Source organism: Schistocerca gregaria, chromosome 2 (assembly GCF_023897955.1).
Source record: "Schistocerca gregaria isolate iqSchGreg1 chromosome 2, iqSchGreg1.2, whole genome shotgun sequence".
NCBI classification, from domain to species: domain Eukaryota; kingdom Metazoa; phylum Arthropoda; class Insecta; order Orthoptera; family Acrididae; genus Schistocerca; species Schistocerca gregaria.
This window is the reverse complement of record NC_064921.1, coordinates 467,869,880-467,889,995: the sequence shown is the minus strand read 5'-3', so window position 1 is coordinate 467,889,995 and position 20,116 is coordinate 467,869,880. Positions and strand designations below refer to the sequence as shown.

General features: G+C 48.3%; 1 protein-coding gene across 1 annotated transcript in view; it reads left to right on the top strand.

Annotated features, from left to right (window-relative positions):
* The window catches only part of LOC126326208 (von Willebrand factor C and EGF domain-containing protein-like), a 147,147-nt gene that overhangs the window by 25,304 nt on the left and 101,727 nt on the right, over positions 1-20,116 (top strand). The window lies entirely within an intron of this gene.

Below are 20,116 nucleotides of genomic sequence, written 5' to 3'. Positions count from 1 at the left end.
AGATTCTCTCAGCTCTCTCCTCAGTCTCAAAGCTCCCTACCCTGTCCACCCTCTGGTCCACCGGATTCAGGACTGCTTACACTTGATCCACTTGCTTCACTTGGGGGGCGTCTCTGTGGCGTTTCTATGGATCCCAGGACACGTTGGTATCTGTGGAAATGAGGCGGCCGATACAGTGACCAAGGCTGCGGTCTCTCTTCTTCGGCCAGCTATTCGCACGATTCCCTTCGCCGATCTACGGAGTGTTTTATGTCGTCGTGTTGTTCTTTTATGGCACGCACAGTGGTAGACACTTCCCAATAATAAATTGCGGGATGTGAAAGCTCTTCCCTGTGCTTGGACCTCATCCTCCCGAACGCGTCGTCGGGAGGAGGTAATTTTAACTAGACTGCGGATAGGGCACTGTCTTTTTAGCCATAGACTTTTTTTAAGTGGCGATCCTCCCCCGCTCTGTCCCCACTGCTCTCAACTGTGGACGGTGAGACACCTTTTACCTGAATGCCCCTATTTTACTCCGTTACGCGCTCGTCTACAGCTGTCGCCTGATACAACCTCCATTTTAGCCGATGACATGCCATCAGCCGATCACGTTCTCGAGTTTATTAGAGCCAGTGAGATGACGTCAGTCATTTGAAGCTCGTTTTGGGGACAACCAACCCCCTTCTATAGTGGTTTTTTAAAGCTTTCCTTCTGTTTTTGTTTCTCCAATTTTTTGAGTTTTGTTCCCATTGCTGCTGGTTTCCGGTTCGTTTTATTTTTACCTTTTCGTAAGTCACAGACCGGCCGCTAATGACTGTATCAGTTCTTCACCCTAAATCCATAAAAAAAAACACCGGGATCACACTGCTGGTACTTGTGCTGTGAACACCTCACATATTCCTTTTTGGGGCATAGGAACTCCAAGCAGTGACAATCCTGCCAGGCAGCTGTTGTGGCTGTGTGGTGCCCATGAGGCAAGGCCTGCTCGGAGTAGATGGTACTAGAGCGGACGTTTGGCGCATGCAACGTATTAAACTTTCTGGCCACTCTTCTGTGGCCACTTCTCTTCCTAGAAATATTTCTTGCTCAGCTCCTGTTTCTCCCTTCACGACATTGCTCTCCTTGGCTACCCCTTGGGAAGAGGGTTGGGCCAGATTCCTTCAGACCAAACCCTCTCCACAGTTCCTGGTTTGTACCAGGTGCAGCAGGGAGCCTTTTGCAGCTGCCAAACCTCTTTCCTTTGTGGAGTACATTAAGGGCAAGTTCGATGAAGTCATCATCAGTCACTCAGTATGGCACCTGTAATTTTCCATAGGGACTTCCTCCAGTCCGATGATGAACATGGGGCTAATCTGGAATGACATGGAGTTCATTTTGTGTGTTTCCAGAGAAGCCCTAAGGACCATTGTGTAGACACAGACGCTCTCTTCCTGGCATTTTTAAGGGGATACCCTGCCAGAGAAGACAAAGGTAATGGTTTGTAGATGCGACCCCAAACCATACAGTCCACCTCCCGTATGTTGCTTCTATTGCCTCAAGTTTGGCCACATGTCCTTGTCATGTGATGCCTCTCCCATCTGTGGTGACTGTGACTGACAGACTTAACTCTTCATTTGGGGAGCCCTTGCACACCACCACCACCTAAATGTGTATAATGCTCTGGTCTTCATTCTCCATTCTCACTAGAATATCCAGTGTTGATGAAAGAAAAAGAATTCAGGAAATATAGACCCTTGACTGTCTCAGCTACTTCGAGGCCTGCAAGAACTTCGAAACACTTCACCTTGTAAATCTCTCCTCTACCTTTGCATCAATTACATCTTCTCCAGCTCCTTCTCTTTCCTCTCCAGCACAACACCCGGCAGCTTCCCCCTGTGGGTCTGGGGCTTAGAATAGGCCCAAGGTATTCCTGCCTGTCATAAGAAGCGACTAAAAGGAGTCTTACCCCTTTTGGCCTTTATGTGATGGTCCCCCCCAGGGGATCCAGAACTTTTTGTGGATATGTGCACGGCGAGCACGGGGCCCCGAGCTATTGCAGCCTTCTTTCTCTCCAGGGTTGCATTTCCTTCCCCTTCCCCTCCTCTCTTGTCGCCCTCTCCTCTACTCTCCCTCTCTTGGTGTCCTTGCTTATGTTGACCCCCGCTATCCTCCTGGTTCTGTTAGTTTTACAATCGGCTTTGTTGCGTAATCATCTCCTCCTTTTGGCATTCCTTGGTCCCCCCTCTGGGGTTTGACCTCCATTACAAAATTTCTCCTCAGTAGTGTGAGCCTTTGGGGAACAGCACCTTACCTAGTGTTTCCGACGTGCGCCCTCCTAGTACATTCCACCTTTTCTTTCACATCATTGTCTGATGCTAGGGTGCATAGCCAGCACGGTTGCCAGCCCATGTGGTGGGGTCGCTATGTACCCTTTTGGTTGAGCCCCCTGAACACACAGGGATCACACTTCTGATACCTGAGCTGTGACCTCCTCATGCATGCCTTGGAGTGGTTGCTCGTCATCCTGGAGCATCGGAACTCCCGGCAATGGCCGCCATGCCAGACGGCCCTTGCTGTGGCTGGGTGGTGCCCGTGAGAAGAGCTCCTGATCGGAGTAGGTGGTATCAGGGCAGACACTATGCAAATGAAACGCTTATGGGTCCAGAATTCTGGCCGTTCTTCTGTGGCCGTCTCTCTGCGTGGAACTGATTCTTAAAGTGCTGCTTCTCTTGCCCCTTCGGCCTTCCCTTCCATGGCTACCCCCTGGGAAGAGGGTCAGGCCCTTCGGCTAGAGGCGAACCTTTCCCCTGTTATCTATTTTGCACCAGGACTGATGGAGATACTTTCACCATTACCAAACCCTTATTCTTTGTGGAACATATTGAAGACAAGTTTGGCGAAGTGGACTCCCTGAGCAAGATGTGGTCGGGTTCGTTGCTGATCAAAACTGCTTCAGCTGCACAATCTGCGGCCCTTCGTGCCTGTACCTGTCTTGGCACAATTCCTGTGTCCATTACCCCCACCAGTCTGGTAAAAGGTGTGATTTTTCACAGGGACCTCATCCTTCAAACTGATGAGGAACTTCGGGGCAATCTCGGATGGCGGGGTGTTCACTTTTTTTCGGCGTGTTCAGAAGGGTCCTAAAGACAATCGCATTGATACTGGTGCCTTTATCCTGGCCTTTGAAGGGGATTCCCTCCCTGAGAAAGTTAAGATTATGGTTTATTGATTTGATGTGAAGCCGTACATCCCACCTCCTATGAGGTGTTTTAAGTGCTTGCATTTTGGACACACATCTTCCTGCTGTTCACAGGCCCCTCTCTCTGGTGACTGTGGACGTCCACTCCATGAGGGGAGTCCCTGTGTTCCCCCTCCTGTGTGTGTAAATTGTCATGGTAGTCATTCTCCAAGTTCACCAGATTGCCCAGTATATAAGAAGGAAAAGAAGATACAGGATTATAAGGCCCACGATCGTTTAACCCGCACAGAGGCCCGTAAGAAATATACACATCTTCACCCTCTGTCCATGACATCTAGTTACGCCTTGGTTACATCTTCACCCCTTCCTCCCCCTTCCTTACACCATCCCGGACCCCTGTCCTTCCCCCCCCCCCCTTCCCTGCGGCTCCCACACCTTCTCCTCTCGGCGGTGCTCCCCCTCCCCTGCTGGAGAAGTGTCCCACTCCTTCGGCGTCTGCCAGTCAAGGGCGCCTCTCCCGGGATGCCCCTTCCCGGCACCTTCCAGGCCAAAGGTCTGTTGCCGCGCGACGACCGCGAGAGCCTCGGTATGTCTGCCCCCAGGTCGCCCGGTCTCTTTTTGTTCCTGATATTGGTGCAGCTGGCTCCTTTATGCCACACAGCCCTCCTTGATCTCAGCCTGAAAAGAAGAAGAAACATAAGTCCTGGGACAAAGAGCCTCTGGTGTCACCAGAGGTCCCTTCCCCGAGTTCACAACCGGATTCTGACCTGTTGTTCATGGATGCCGCCCCCTCCTTGTTGGTGACGGGTGGGGACCTGGCGGTATGACTGGCTTTAGTGTGTTCAGCCCCCATTTAAATCATCGCTCTGTGGTTCTCCAATGCAATTGTAATGGATACTATTGTCACCTTCCGGAATTGAAATCCCTTATTTCGTCTTACTCGGCAGCTTGTGTGGTTCTCAAGGAATCTCATTTTACTGATGCTCACTCACCGACCCTCCGTGGGTTCCGTGTTTTCTGTTGACATCGGGTCGGACCCCTGTGGGCTTCTGGTGGCGTTTGTATGTTGGTCCATACAGACATTGCTAGCACGTGGATTCCTCTTCAAATTACAGTGGAAGCGGTTGCTGTTAGGGTCCACCTAGACTCTGCGGTCAGAGTTTGCAATCTTCATCTCCCTCCTGACAGGACGCTAACACCTGCTGCCTTAACTGCTCTTCTTCAGCTACTTCCTCCTCCCTTCCTCCTTCTCGGGGATTTTAATGCTCATCATCCCTTGTGGGGCAGTGCCTTTCCATCTAGACAAGGTCTTCTTATAGACCAGTTTATTGCAGACCACGACTTGTGCTTTCTTAATGATGGCTCCTCTACTCATTTCAGTGCCGGTCGTGGTATCTTTTCTGCCATTGATCTTTCTCTTCTCCCTCTCTCCTCCCTTCATTACACTGGTCGGCACACGACGATCTTTGTGATTCTCTCCCTCCCTTTCCGCTCCCCGATGGACAGGTAACCTCGTTGGTCTTCCCAACGCGCCGATTGGCCTCTATACACTACACAGGTCGTGTTTTCTCCCTCTTTGTCAGGTTGTATTGATGACATCCTACGTGACGTGTGTGACGCGATTGTTCGTGCTGCTAACCTAGGTGCCCCGCGCTCATCTGGGCCATTTCGTTGCCGGTAAGTCCCATGGTGGAGTACTGCCTTTGCCATTGCCATCGCCATCCATGTTCGCCGTCGAGCTTTGCAACACTTTAAGAGGCACCCATCCGTAGCCAGCCTTACTACCTTTAAACACCTCCCTGCTAAGGCCCGTTATTTAATCAAACAGAGCAAGCGGATATGTTGGGAAAGATTAGTTTCTTCTCTTCGTTCTACTGTCACGGGTATGGGCTACACTTTGCGCTCTCTCTCTCTCTCTCTCTCTCTCTCTCTCTCTCTCTCTCTCTCTCTCTCTCTCCCCCCAAGGTTGCCATCAGCAGTCCACCCTTCCAGGCCTTCACCTCCCAGATGGGATTTGTACGGACCCATTAGTTCTTGCAGAACATCTTTCGACCCATTTTGCAGTGGCATCAGCTTCAGCCTCCTATCTGGCTGCTTTCCTTCACCAGAAACAGCAGGCCGAAGCTTCCACCTTATGTTTTACCCCTTGTGAGTCAGAATCTTACAATGAACCTTTTACTGAATGGGAATTTCTTTCTGCTCTATCTTCTCATGATACAGCTCCTGGCCCAGACTCCATTCAGAACCAACTGCTCCAACATCTCAGTGCTCCACAACGGCAACATCTTCTTTGGGTGTTTAACTGTATCTGGCTCCAGGGTGACTTCCCTTCTCCGTGGAGGGATAGCATCGTGGTTCCTGTCCTTAAGCTTGGTAAGAACCCCCTATCTGTTGACAGCTATCGCCCAATTAGTTTGACCAATGTTGTTTGTAAGTTACTTGAACAAATGGTAGCCCATCGGCTCAATTGGGTCATCGAATCTCGGGATCTATTGTCCCCTTACCAGTGTGGCTTCCAAGAGGGATGGTCTCCAATCGGTCATTTACTTCGCTTGGAATCCACAGTTCGGCAGGCTTTTTCCCAGCGCCGCCATTTGGTTGCACCGATTTTTACTTTCGGGAGGCCTATGACACGACCTGGCGCCATCACATCATACTTACCCTTCACCAGTGGGGTCTTTGGGGCCCACTCCCTATTTTTATCCGCCAGTTCCTGTTCCATCGGTCATTCAGAGTTCGAGTTGGTACTGTTTTTAGTTCTCCATGGACCCAGGAGACGGGCATCCCACAGGGTTCTGTTTTGAGTGTCCTTCTTTTCCTCGTTGCTATCGATGGACTTGTGGCCTCTGTCGCCCCTGCCCTGTATGTGGATGATTTCTGCATTTGGGTTAGTTCCTCCTCGACGGCATCTGCAGAATGGCAGCTCCAGGGAGCTATCCAGTCTGCCTCTGCATGGACCTTCTCACACGGGTTTCAGTTCTCTCCTCTAAAATCGCGGGTGGTCCACTTCTGTCGCCGTAATACGATCCCTCCTGATCCAGAGCTGTATCTCGATGCACAACGATTGCCTGTGGTCCCACAGTTTTGTTTCCTGGGTCGTCTTTTCGACAACAAACTCAATTGGCTGCGGCATATCAGACTTCTGAAGGTAGGATGTCTCCGTAAACTCGATGTCCTTCGCTTCCTTGCCCACTCCTCTTGGGATGCGGACAATTCCCTCCTCTTCCGTCTTTATAGTGCTCTAGTTCTGTCTCGCTTCGACAATGGTTGTCAAGTTTATGGTTCAGCTGCTCCTTCCACACTGCACGTGCTGGATCCAGTCCACCATTGTGGTATCCGTTCGGCAACCAGTGCATTCCCTACTAGTCCTGTTGATAGTCTCCTGGTTGAAGCTGGTGTCCCTCCCCCCCCCCCCCCCCCCTTTCTGTTCGGCGGACTCAGCTTCTGGTGTCTTATGTACTCGCTATCCGTTCCTCTCCCACTCATCCTTCCTATTCTATCCTGTTCCCAGACGATGGACGTCTCCCGCCCTCCGTCGGGTTTACCGGTTGGGCTCCGCCTCGCGTCTTTTTGCCGTGATTTTCAGCTTCCTTCTTTTTCCTGTCTTCCTCGCTCCCTCCCCTCCACCCCCTCCCCTTCGTTAGTTCCTCGGCCTCAAAACCGGATGCATCTCTGCCGAGGTCCTAACGATTTCATCCCCCCCCCCCCGCGGTGGTGGTCCGTTCCTTTCTCCGCCAAATTTTTTGGGAGTTTCGGGATGCTGTTGTTTTTTTTTTTTACACTGATGGCTTCAAATCTGCTGATCATGTGGTGTATGCCTTCACGTCCTCTGTCAGAATGGAAAATCATCTGCTGCCACCTACATGTGGGGTGTTTTTCTGCGGAATTGATGGCAATTTCCCAGGCCCTTACCTTTATTAAACAGTCCCAACACAACCGCGTTTTGTTATGTATGGACTCGATGAGTGGCTTCCTTGCTATTGACCGGTGTTTTTCGCGCCATCCCTTGGTCTCTGCCATCCATGATCATCTCGCTGATATTCACTGTGCTGCTTATTCTATTGACTTCCTTTGGGTCCCAGGCCATGTGGGTATCTCGGGTAATGAGCTCGCTGATCGTTTGGCTGGGGGAGCAGTCACTTACCCCCCGTTTTCTGTAGCCCCTCCTGCAGCGGATTTACGCCATCACATCAAATCCCATTTCGCATAGTCATGGGCCAATTCTTGGGAGGCTACTCCCTTGTCTAATAAACTTCATGCGATTGAGGTGACACCAGGCTCGTGGCATTCTTCCTTTCGCCTCTCCCAAAAGGACTCGACCACACTTTGTCGTCTCCGCATTGGCCATACCAATCTGACCCATGGTTTTCTTTTGCGTGATGAGCCACCCCCACTTTGTGGTTGTGGAGCCTTCCAGTCAGTAGCCCACATTTTGCTTCAATGCCCCCTTTTTTTGGCTCTGCATGCTAAGTACAGACTCCCCACACTTTACCTTTGATGTTGGCTGACGATTCCCAGATGGTCTCTCTGGTTCTCGGTTTCCTCCAGGAAAGTGGTTTTTATTCTTAGTTTTAAGGTTTTTAATCTCTCTGGTATTGGGGCAGGGCGGTGAGTGTTTGGGTGTCTCCCACTCTAAGCAGTGTTGGGAGATTCCCGATTCACCTCCCTGACCGAAATCCTCTTTTACTCTGTTTTTACCTTTTTTTTAAGGATTGGTTAGTCTCCTTTTCCCATACGTACTTCTACATTCTAGCGGTTGCACCTTTTAAGTCACAGGTGGTCTTGCCTATGCTGCTTCAGCATAGCGTTGGGTTCGTTCTCTTGCTGACTTCCCTCATTTTATTTTTACCATTGACAACATGTCTGCCCTTTTACGTTTTTAGCCTTTTCCCTTTTATTGTTCTGACTTCCCTGAGATGTCACATTAGCGGAATGGACCACATTTAAAACACGGGACTGATGATCTTGCTTTTTGGTTCCTTAAACCTCAAACAACCAACCAACCTTTATGTGATGGTCCCCTTTCGGATTTGACCTCCATTCTTCAAAGTTTTCCTGAAGAGCGGGCCAACTGGGGAAGGGCGCCTTACATGGTTCATTGTGCATTGAGATCTTTAGCCCACTTTCTCGTCGTCGCATTTCAGTCTCGCTCATTCTCCATCTCTTGGGTGAGGACACCTTTCTGGTTGCATTTTGCACTATGCAGTTTAGCTTTCTGCGTCGACAATTCCATGCAGGCTATCAGGTGCAAAGAAGTCCATGGTCAGTCAGTCCATTCTGGTAGGGCCGCCATGTACCCTGTTGGTTGTAGCCCCCTGATCACACAGGAATCGCTCTGCTGATGCCTGCGCCATTAACTCCCCATGTTTGCCTAGGCGTAGATGCACATCCCCCTGGGGCATCAGGACTCCCGGCAATGGCCATCCTGCCAGGTGGCCTCAGTGGTGTACACCTCGGCCACAACTTCATCTGAACCTTTCACGCGTGCCTAAGGACTCCGTGGGCGACCCACAGCTACCTCCTGTGCCATGAATTCCCATCTAAGTATTGGTGCAGTACCAGTTTGACAGTGGCCCATGTTCTTCTGCTATGTCTTTCTTTGGCTGCTCTGTCTCTTCATCTCCAGTTGTCAGACTAGTTATCATTGATTTTAGTAGACAACGCCTCACCAGCTGATTTTGTTCATCCATGAGGGTAGATTTTTTCATTCGACCTGAGTTTTAGCGCCTGTCCTTTGTCCCTGTGTCCTCCACCCTAGCCGCCTGGTGTGGCCGAGCGGTTCTAGGCACTACAGTCTGAAACCGCGCTACTGCTATGGTCGCAGGTTCGAATCCTGCCTCGGGCATGGATGTGTGTGATGGCCTTAGGTTAGTTAGGTTTAAGTAGTTCTAAGTTCTAGGGGTCTGATGACCTCAGAAGTTACTACCCATAGTGCTCAGAGCCATTTAAGCCTCCACCCTAGTACTTTTAGGGTGGAGGTTTTAGTGTGTTGCAGGGTGGCTGGCTTTTTCTTTCTATTTTCGTGGTCAGCCAGCCACTGTAACCTGCTACCTTGTTTTACTCTCTTCTAACTGTTTCTTGCATCTCTGTTGTTTTCTTGTGCTCTTTTGTTCCTTTTAGTGTTCCTTGCCTTTCCTTCGTTCTTGTGGTCTTTCCTTTCTTTCCGTTTTGTGTTGCGTGTCGGCTGTTTTATTCTCACACTTGTGGCATTGTTTTATTAGGAAGAAGGGACCGGTGACCTTGTTTGGTCCCTTTCCTCCTATTTTAAACCAACCAACCAACCACCCAGCAGCTCCTGCCCCATACCCTCAAGGAACTGCTCCCCTTAATCGGCCCAAGAAGACACCCTTCTCTTGCTCCTCGTAGGGCTGGGGCTCCATCTTGGAACCCTGTTCCCCAGCATTCTTAAGATAGAAAGCCCACGACCTGAAGCCAGAGAAGGGACCCATGTTCAGAGGGCTCTAAAGCTACTCATTCTCTGTCCAGCCCAGATATTGCTGCCACCTACCCCCTTATTGATAACACTTTCTTCCCCCTCCAAGGGGAAGAAGCAGCAGAAGTGAATGTCAAAGGATGAGGTTTCCTTGGCTTCCTGGGAGGCTTCGCCCCCCCCCTCCCCCTCATCCTGAATCAGACCCAGTTTTTATGGATGTGGCTTCATTGTCGTCAGTGACGACCAGTAATTCCACAACATAACCTCCTCTTGGCTACTATATGTCTATCCTGGACTCCAGCCACACAATAATCTAGCGGAATTGCAACGGATATTACCATCACCTATCGAAAATTCACCAACTGAATTCCTCTTATTCTGCATTCTGTCTTGCTCTCCAAGGAACACAATTCCATGATGATGACCACTCTCCAAAGTTTTCTGGTTATTTGGTGTTCTGTCAGAACTGTGCCGGCTCCAGTATAGCATCAGGAGGGGTCTGCACTTTGGTTCACACTGATGTCATTAGTGACTGGATCCCACTTCATACCAACCTGGAAGCAATATTGGTAAGAGAGCAAACGCCCCCAGCAATCACCATTTGTAATGTCTACCTCCCTCCCTGTAGGCCACTCCTTGTTGACCTGCCTGCCGTAATGCAACTACTCCCGCTCGTCTACATTCTACTCGGGGACTTCAGTGCTCACCACCCCTTATGGGGGAGTGCCACTTAGACGGGTCGGGGCCTTTTACAGTAGGCGTCATGTTGGAAGGCGGCCCTATTTTCAGTCATCTGCGTATCCCCAACATTAACTGCAAGCAGCCAATAACATTCATTCTCTCTCTCCGAGCGGCTTGCCGCGATTTACAAACTAGACAGCGAGAATATCTCTCCCACATGCTGTCCTGCTGTTGTATTTCGCGATAATGCAATTTCATTCACAGAGCGACCACATTATTTAATCAGATGGCGATGTTACTTTCTTGTAGCTGTATAGCTATGAATGTGTCTGTAGACTCTTTAATGTGATTTCCAAATGAATGCATCAGATGACGGCAATAAACGTGAATTTCCTCACAATCAACTTCAATTAAATTGCGTGCCTATAGGGTATCGTGTTTGTTGTGCTACTGAATTCGTGATTTTCTGTCGGGAAGGTCACAGTATATAGCAATCGATGGAAATCATGGAGTAAAACGGAAGTGATGTCTGGCGTTTTCAAGGAAGTTTTGTAGGACATCTGCTCTTCCTGATCTAATAAACGATGTAGGAGACAATCTGAGTAGCCCTCTTAAACTGTTTGCAGAAGATGCCGTGATTTACCATCTTACAAAGTCGTCAGATGATTAAAAAAAATTACAAAACGACTTCGACAAGATATGTGTATGATGAGAAAAGCGGCAATTGTGACTCTAAAGAATGAGGAGTTTGAAGCCATCCACATGAGTACGGTACTAAAAGGAGTCGGTTACATTTCGATTTACAGGATAAAACATGCTAATCTAAATGCTTTAAATTCAGCTATCTACTTAGGGATTGCAATTACGAGTAACTTAAATTACAAAGATCATATGAAAATGTCGTGGAAAGCAAACTAACACTGCGATTTATAGGTAGACCACTTAGAAAATGCAATAGGTCTACTAACGAGACTACTTACTCCACGCTTTTCCGGCCTCTTCTGGAGTATTGCTGTCTGGTGTGGGATCCACAGAAGATACGATAGAAATTCAAAGAAGGACAACTCGTTTTGGATTATCGCGAAATAGGGGAGAGGGTGCCAGGGATATGATAACGCGAATTGGTGTGGCAATCAACAAAACAAAGGCGTTTTTCGTTGTGGCAGCAGGATTTTCTCATGAAATTTCAATCGCCAACTTTCTCCTCAGTGTGTGAAAATTCTTTTTTGACGCCGATCTACATAGGCAGGAATGGTCATCATAATAAAATAAGAAAAATAGGTGCTCGCACGTAAAGATTTTAAGTGTTCGTGTTTCCCGTGCGCTATTCGAGAGTGGAACTGTAGAGAAACAGCTTGAAGGTAGTTAGATCAACTCTCTACAGATTTAATTGTGAATTGCAGAGTAATCACGTAGCTGTAGATGCTTCTCAAGTATTTATAACTTTTTCAAATGTGAATCTGAAAGCGAGACTTCTATGTTTGACATTTTGAAGACTTAAGGGCGAGCTACAGAAGCACGAGAATAGTAATCAAAAGTGTTGCTGCTGTATAAACCTCAGGAGAACTTTTTTCGTGTCGCCTGGAAAGCTTTTAAATTGCAAGAAACCTGTAACACAAATATATGGTTTTTACAACGATATTTTAAAGTGCTCCGTGTTTGAAATGAGTACAAGATGGGAATACCCCACATCACAAAAATGAATTATGCCGGAGCAGCGTGGTTTCAAACTTAGCGCTTCGTCAATGCAAAGAATTTTAAGACATTGGTTTAAAATATGTTAAGAAGAGGGTTTTTAATTGAAAGAAGTGACATAGAAGCAGCACGAATCACATACCTTCTAAAGATGAACGACACAAGAGGAGCAGGTAGTTCCACAGTGTATTACCTTGATGAAACATGGGTGAATCACAATCCTTCCGTGAATACCGCTGGAAAATGAGTGATGGTATTAACGGTTTTAAAGGTCCCATAGGCAAAAGGTTCTCGGATATTAATTCTGCATGCTGTATCTTCAGATTTCGTTCGCGAGAGTAAGCTTCTATTTAGGTGTAAGAAAAACTGTAGTAACTACCGTCCGAAAATGAACGCTGTCAATTTCGAGAAGTGGTTGACTGCACAATTCTTGCCACACCTTGCTTCGAAGTTGGTCATCGTAATTACCACGCCAGTTATCATTCAGCTTTTAGAGGAAAGACAAAGTACGAGCACCAGGATAGGGGGGACAGTGCTCTGGTTGAAAAATAAAAACATTCCGGACAATACAAGCCACACTCGTGCTTAACTCCTGCCGCTCGTTAATTTAAGTCGCGCAACAGAATCTACTAATTTCTTTCTTGCAAGTGATTGTGGTCACACAGTTTTGCGTTTATCCACATATCACTATCAATATAATTAGATTGAATTAATATGCGCACAGGCTACACGCTACGTGGAGAAAAAAAACAAAACATTAAAGATAAGACACTGAAACGCTTGTGCATGAAGAAATGCAGCCGATAAATTCGTCAAACTCCAGTATTTAGGCAACTAAACCCCTGTCATTTTCAAGGCACGAATTGGAAAATGCTTAAAAATGGAAACTTGGGTCACCTGTCGAGGCAGCGGTAGTTTTCGACGCTATCGGTGAGCATTCCGTCGAGTTATTCACAGAAGATGGTTAATTGTTCGCTTGTTCAATGGATCATAAATGGGTTCGCCCATTGCATTGTCGAAAGAATTAGTTTACACGCATGTCTGTTAACACCGAAAAATATAACACGCTGACCATTTTTACGATAGCCTTTTGCAGTAGTCTTTGCTGACAAGAACTTTTTTTTTACGCATAGTGATTTACATTGAACTGCAGTGAAACACACACACACACACACACACACACACACACACACACATACGCGCATTATACACGTTTAAAAAATTACGTGGAGTAGAGACAGTTGTCAAATATAACGATTTCTGTTTGAGTTTGAAATTATCTTCTGCATTACATTTTTACTTACAGTCCAATTCGCAGTAAATGGCAATTATTGCAACCATTTTCAATGATATTGTCTTTAGACATTCGTCGTTTTGAGAAAAATTCTCCTTGACCTCTTCATAAAACTGCGTCAGATGTTGTCGCCTTCTGACGTTACACAGACAATTGCTGTGGAGCAGTGGATACAATATCAAGCTGTAAAGTAAGATTTCTCTCATGTAGACAACTCTTCGAAATTGTTTTAAAATGTATTATTCCCGAACAGATTTGAACGTATAATACGACGTACCGAAGGCTAATAAACCTGATTGTCCACAGCAACTCAGTTCGGCAACACGGACTTCATTTGCCCGCTCTCTGCCGCCACACATGCGCAGATCTCATCCCCTCCACGCTACCCTATCGATCCGCCTCTATGCGCAGAGGACCCGTCCTACATGAAGCGGGCTAAAAATTGACCATCTTATTACAGACTGATTTCTCTCCTCAGTGACGGTTTCACTACTCACTTCAGTGCCGCTAACGGCACCTTTTCTGCTGTCGATCTCACGTCTCCTCCCCTGCTCTCTTGGTCACCCCGTGACGATCTTTCTGGTTCTATCGTTCCTATCCGCCGACAGTCTTCAGAGCTAGTTGGCCTTTATATACGTCTTCTGTGCACTTCAACACCTCTGTGTCAGATGGGCAGAGACGTTCTGCACGACCGCATCGATGCACTCTTGATGCCTGGCACTGCTGGCCCCGTATCCACAGGCCCCCTCGTTGTCGACCTGTATCGTGGTGGATCGAGGACATAGCAGTCGCTATCCAGGATCGCCGACGGGCGCTGCAACAATTATTATGTGGAGCAAAAAGGAATGCTGGGAGCGCTGTTTTTCCTCCCTAGGTGCATATGCCTCCTGTTCGCAGGTTTAGTCAAAGCTCTGTAGGCTTCTAGGCAGTCAGTGACAATCAACTGTGTAGGGTATGATCCTACAGGTGTTCTGTGTGCCGATAAATTGGTTCTTGAACAACATCTCGCAACACAGCATCAGCGTCCTCTTCCTATCCTGCTACCTTTCTTGGCAGAAATGCTGATCCGAACAAACTCCCCTCTGTTTCAACCCCCACCAGTTAAATCCTCTAATGAACCCCTCACTGAATGGGAATTCTTGCATGCACTTAATCTTTGCGCATGACACAGCCCCAGGCCCAGATTCCATCCACAACCAGATGATCCAACAGTTAAATGTTACCTAGAAGCAACATCTCCTAAGGGTCGCCAGCTGCATTTGGATTACAAGTGACTTCCCTTACGATTGAAAGACAGCATACTTATCCCTGTCTTTAAGCCTGAGAAGAACCTAGCGTCTCTTGATAGTATCACCCAGTTAGCCTGACGAATGTACTTCATAAACTGGTTGAGAGGATAGTTAGCTTTTGATTATGCTGCGTGCTTGAATCACAGGGTCTTTTGTCCCCATATCAGTGTGGCATTTGGGAAGGACGTTCTACGACTGACCAGTTTTACTCAATTGGAAACAGCAATCTGACAGGCTCTGCCGACACCTTGTCATGGTCTTCTTTGACCTACATAAGGCATACAACTTGGTTTGGTGCCATCACGTTTTTGTTGCTCTCCATAACTAGGGCTTTTGTAGCCCCCTTCAGATTTTAATCCACTAGTTTTTGTCCCACTGGCCCTTCCGGGTTTGCATTGGCGTTTTACTCAACATCCTTCGGCTCCAGGAGTATGGTATCTCACATGGTTATGTATTGTCACACTCTTTCTTGTTGCTATCAAGAGGCTTGTATCTCTGTTGGTCCTCTGGTTTTCCCAGTATTTTATGTCGACGATTTTGGCATCTGGTGCAGCTCCCACTTGGTAGGTTCCGTTGAATGCCAGCTCCAAGCCATCATCCGCCAAGCACCTGTGTGGGCTAATTTCCATGGCTTCGTTTCCTTGCTCCGAACGTGGGTTACGCATTTTTGATGTCGACCCACAGTACACCCTGATCCGGAACTTTATTTAGGCAGCAAGGACCTAGATGTTGTAGCACAGTCCGGTTTCTTGGGCCTTACATTTGATAAGAGAGCTGACGTGGCTGCCCCATAATCACCACCTGAAGACTACAAGCATGCAGAAGCGTAATGCTCCCCCCCCCCCTCCCGGTCACCTCTGCCTGTTTCCTTCCCTTTCTCCCCCTCTGGGAGTATGTTTTGTGCCTACATCTGGAGACGGACGCTCGAAAATGTATCATATTCTTCGCTTTCTCTGCTTGCAAGTCTTCGTCCTTCCTTTGTCCTTCTCTTTTCCTTACCCCCTTCTCTTTACCCTTTCTCCGCTGCAGCCTTTGAGACCTCTCTTTTTTCCTTTCCCCTTCTTTGTTTTTCCCTTTCTCTTTTTTCATGCTTGTGCGTGTCTGAAGGCCGACCCACGCATTTCCAAGTGTAATCGGTGACGAAGTAACGCGTAATTTTCCACCCTGGGTAGACAGGTAGGACACGTACATACCCCCTGGTAACGGCCAGGCCCAGGAAAGGGTGATTACCCGAGCTGATACCTTCCGAAAGTGCCGATTGGTCCCTCTGACCGTTTCTTGGGAGGTGTGACCTGAGGTGTGAACAATCACCTAAGGCGGGAGTGCCCTCAGAGAGGGCCCCCACAAGGAAGGAGCGCGCCATCGGAGACGCCGGTAATCATGGGGGATACTTCCACAATGGTTTCCTCATCTTCCACTATGTCTGCTCACAAGCGTAAGTTCACTGAGTCTCAGCCACAGACAGTTCTTCCATCATTGCCACAGTTCCTTGTTGTTTCTCAGTCTGACGAAGGTCACGACTTCTCCACGGTCAACCCTTTCATTATTCAGAAAGGTGTCGACGCAGATGCAGGTCCTGTAAAGTCTTGTTCCAGATTACGAAATGGCACCTTGTTGTTGGAAACAGTCAGTGCCCTCCAGGCACAAAAACTGCTGTGTACTTCACTGCTACACACCTTCCCTGTCCGGGTGGAAGCGCACCGCACTTTAAATTCCTCACGTGGGGTCGTTTATACACGCTCCCTCGACTGATTGTCCGACGAGGAAATTCAACACTACCTGTCTGACCAGGGCGTAACAGCTGTTCATAGTCATGAAAAGGGTTGACATGAACATTATTCCAACCCGCATTGTCTTCTTGACATTTGACAGAGTTCAACTCCCATCGAACATCAAAGTGGGCTATGAGATAATTTTCGTTCGCCCGTACGTCCCAAACCCTACGCTTTGATATCGGTGTCAGCAGTTCAATCATACCAGCCAGTCCTGTTCCAATCCGGCCAAGTGTGTTACATGTGGCAAGGATGCCCATGAGGGTGCTTGTCCACCTCCATACTCTCATTGCATCAACTGTATGGGTGACCACGCTGCTTCCTCTCGAGATTGCCCCATTTTTTTAAGGACGAAAAGCTCATTCAGGAAATCAGAGTGAAGGAAAAGGTGTCGACCTGTACTGCTCGAAAATCATTCGCAAGTCGAAAGCTCACTGTGCACCAGACAGGTAAATACAGCACTGTCCTTGCCTCTCCTCGACCAACAAAGGAGGCGGCCATGGAGACTTGTGATCCCACCTTAAGTGCCACAGTCGTCAGAACGGCCAGCGCAAAGATGCCCGTTCAACCTCCCCACGCTCGCCTGCCACTGCGTGTCTCATCTTCAGCACCACCTGGTGGTAGCCGCCCTCGGCCGTCTTCTGTGTCGCCGAGGCGCACTGCTGTCGGCCGATCAACCGGCCGATCGCTGGTGGAAGGAGCTGCTCCTAAACAACCCATGGATCAGGATCTTCTGCCTTCGGCTGACTGCTGTTCCACGCTGTCAGTCGCCATGTCTGAGCAGTCATTGAGTTGAGGGCACCATTGGTCACATTCTTCCATTTTCTGTCCACCCTATGTCCGTTATCCATTGGAATATATGCGGTATTCGAGCCAATCGTTATGAATTGTCGATCCTCTTACAATCCTACTCGCCGGTCATCTTCTGTCTTCGGGAAACAAAGCTGCGTCCCCACGACCGCTTTGTTTCCCCCATTTTCTGTCAGTCCGATTTGATCTCCCCTCTGTTGAAGGCACTCCAGCACATGGACGACTCATGATACTTCTCCATGATACTCTCCATTATCACCGAGTCCCCTTAAACACTTCCTTCCAAGCTGTCGCTGTCCGTCTTTCCCTTTCTGGATACACCTTCTCTCTTTGTACTGTATACATTCCATCGTCCACACCAATGGCACGAGCTGATCTCCATCTTCTTGGTCAGCTTCCACCCCCCCCCCCCCCTATTTGCTGGTTGGGGACTTCAATGCCCACCACCTGCTTTGGGGATCTCCACGTCCTTGTCCGCGTGGTTCACTATTGATAGACGTGTTTCACCAAGCGAATCTTGTTTGCCTCAACACAGGGTACCCTACATTTTTGTCTGCCTCAACGACAAATTTCTCTCATTTGGACCTTTAGGTAGGTACTGTTCCGCTAGCTCGGCCCTTCGAATGGTTCACCCTTGCTGATACACACTAGAGTGACCACGTTCCATGTGTCCTTAAATTGCAGCCAAACCTGCCATATATGCGCCCGAGACACTGGAAGTTTGCCCAAGCCGATTGGACACTTTTTTCGTCTCTAGCGACATTCGATGACCGTCACTTTCCTAGCGTCGACGACGAGGTCACTCATACTACAGACGTTATTCTTTCAGCTACGGAACGTTAAATACCTCGCACCTCCGAATTGCCCCGGCGCCCCCCAGTTCCTTGGTGGAACGAGGCATGCCGTGACGCAATACATGAGCGGCGGCGTGCTCTTCGCGTTTTCCGACACAATCCTACATTGGTCAACTGTATCCGCTATAAACAGTTCCGTACGCGATGCCGTCGCGTCATCCGCGAAAGCAAGAACGCAAGCTGGGACTTCTTTACTAGCTCATTTAACACATTTACTCCCTCCTCGGAAGTTTGGAGTCTGATTCGACGGTTATCTGGCGCGCCTAGTTTCTCCTTGGTCTCTGGGCTCACTGTCGCGCATGATACATTAGTGGACCCGGTCGCAATTTCGAACTCATTGGGTCAACACTTTGCAGAGATTTCGAGCTCTTCAAATTACCCGCCAGTGTTTCTCCCGAAGAAACGTGCTGCGGAAATGCAACCTCTTGCCTTCTCTCAAAATCGCGAAAGCTACAACACTGTTTTCTCCATGCGGGAACAACATACACTTTCTTCTTCTCGCTATTCCGCCCCAGGAACGGATGGTATCCACATCTAAATGTTGCTGCATTTACCATACCATAGTCTGCGTTACCTCCTTCGCCTTTATAATCGAATTTGGACCGACAGTACTTTTCCCAGACGGTGGCGGGAAGCTATCGTCGTTCCTGTTCCGAAACCTGGAAAGGACAAACATCTCCCCTCTAGCTATTGCCCCATTTCTCTCACGAGTAGTGTATGTAAGGTTTTGGAGCGTATGCTAATTGCCATTTAGCTTGATGGCTGGATTCCCGCAGTGTTTAACACCTGCCCAATGCGGTTTCCGAAAGCATCGTTCTGCAGTTGACCATCTTGTTGCCCTCTCCACTTATATCATGAACAATTTTCTCCGGAAACGTCAAACGGTAGCAATATTTTTTGATCTGGAGAGAGCATACGATACCTGTTGGAGGACAGGCATCATCCGCACACTGTTCTCTACATCTACATTTATACTCCGCAAGCCACCCAACCGTGTGTTTCGGAGGGCACTTTACGTGCCACTGTCATACCTCCCTTCCCTGTTCCAGTCGCGTATGGTTCGCGGGAAGAACGACTGTCTACGCGCTCGAATCTCTCTAATTTTACATTCGTGATCTCGTCGGGAGATATAAGTAGGGGGAGCAATATATTCGATACCTCATCCAGAAACGCACCCTCTCGAAACCTGGCGAGCAAGCTACACCGCGATGCAGAGCGTCTCTCTTGCAGAGTCTGCCACTTGAGTTTGATAAACATCTCCGTAACGCTATCACGGATACCAAATAACCCTGTGACGAAACGCGCCGATCTTCTTTGGATCTTCTCTATCTCCTCCGTCAACCCGATCTGGTACGGATCCCACACAGATCAGCGATACTCAAGTATAGGTCGAACGAGTGTTTTGTAAGCCACCTCCTTTGTTGATGGACTACATTTTCTAAGGACTCTCCCAATGGATCTCAACCTGGCACCCGCCTTACCAACAATTAATTTTATATGATCATTTCATTCAAATCCTTAGGCGCGCATACTCCCAGATATTTTATGGAAGTAACTGCTACCAGTGTTTGTTCCGCTATCATATAATCATACAATAAAGGATCCTTCTTTCTATGTATTCGCAATACATTACATTGGTTTATTTTAAGGGTCAGTTGCCACTACCTGCACTAAGTGCCTATCCGCTGCAGATCTTCCTGCATTTCGCTACAATTTTCTAATGCTTGAACTTGTCTGTATACTACAGCATCATTCGCGAAAAGCCGCATGGAGCTTCCGACACTATCTACTACGTCATTTATATACACTCCTGGAAATTGAAATAAGAACACCGTGAATTCATTGTCCCAGGAAGGGGAAACTTTATTGACACATTCCTGGGGTCAGATACATCACATGACCACACTGACAGAACCACAGGCACATAGACACAGGCAACAGAGCATGCACAATGTCGGCACTAGTACAGTGTATATCCACCTTTCGCAGCAATGCAGGCTGCTATTCTCCCATGGAGACGATCGTAGAGATGCTGGATGTAGTCCTGTGGAACGGCTTGCCATGCCATTTCCACCTGGCGCCTCAGTTGGACCAGCGTTCGTGCTGGACGTGCAGACCGCGGACCGCGTGA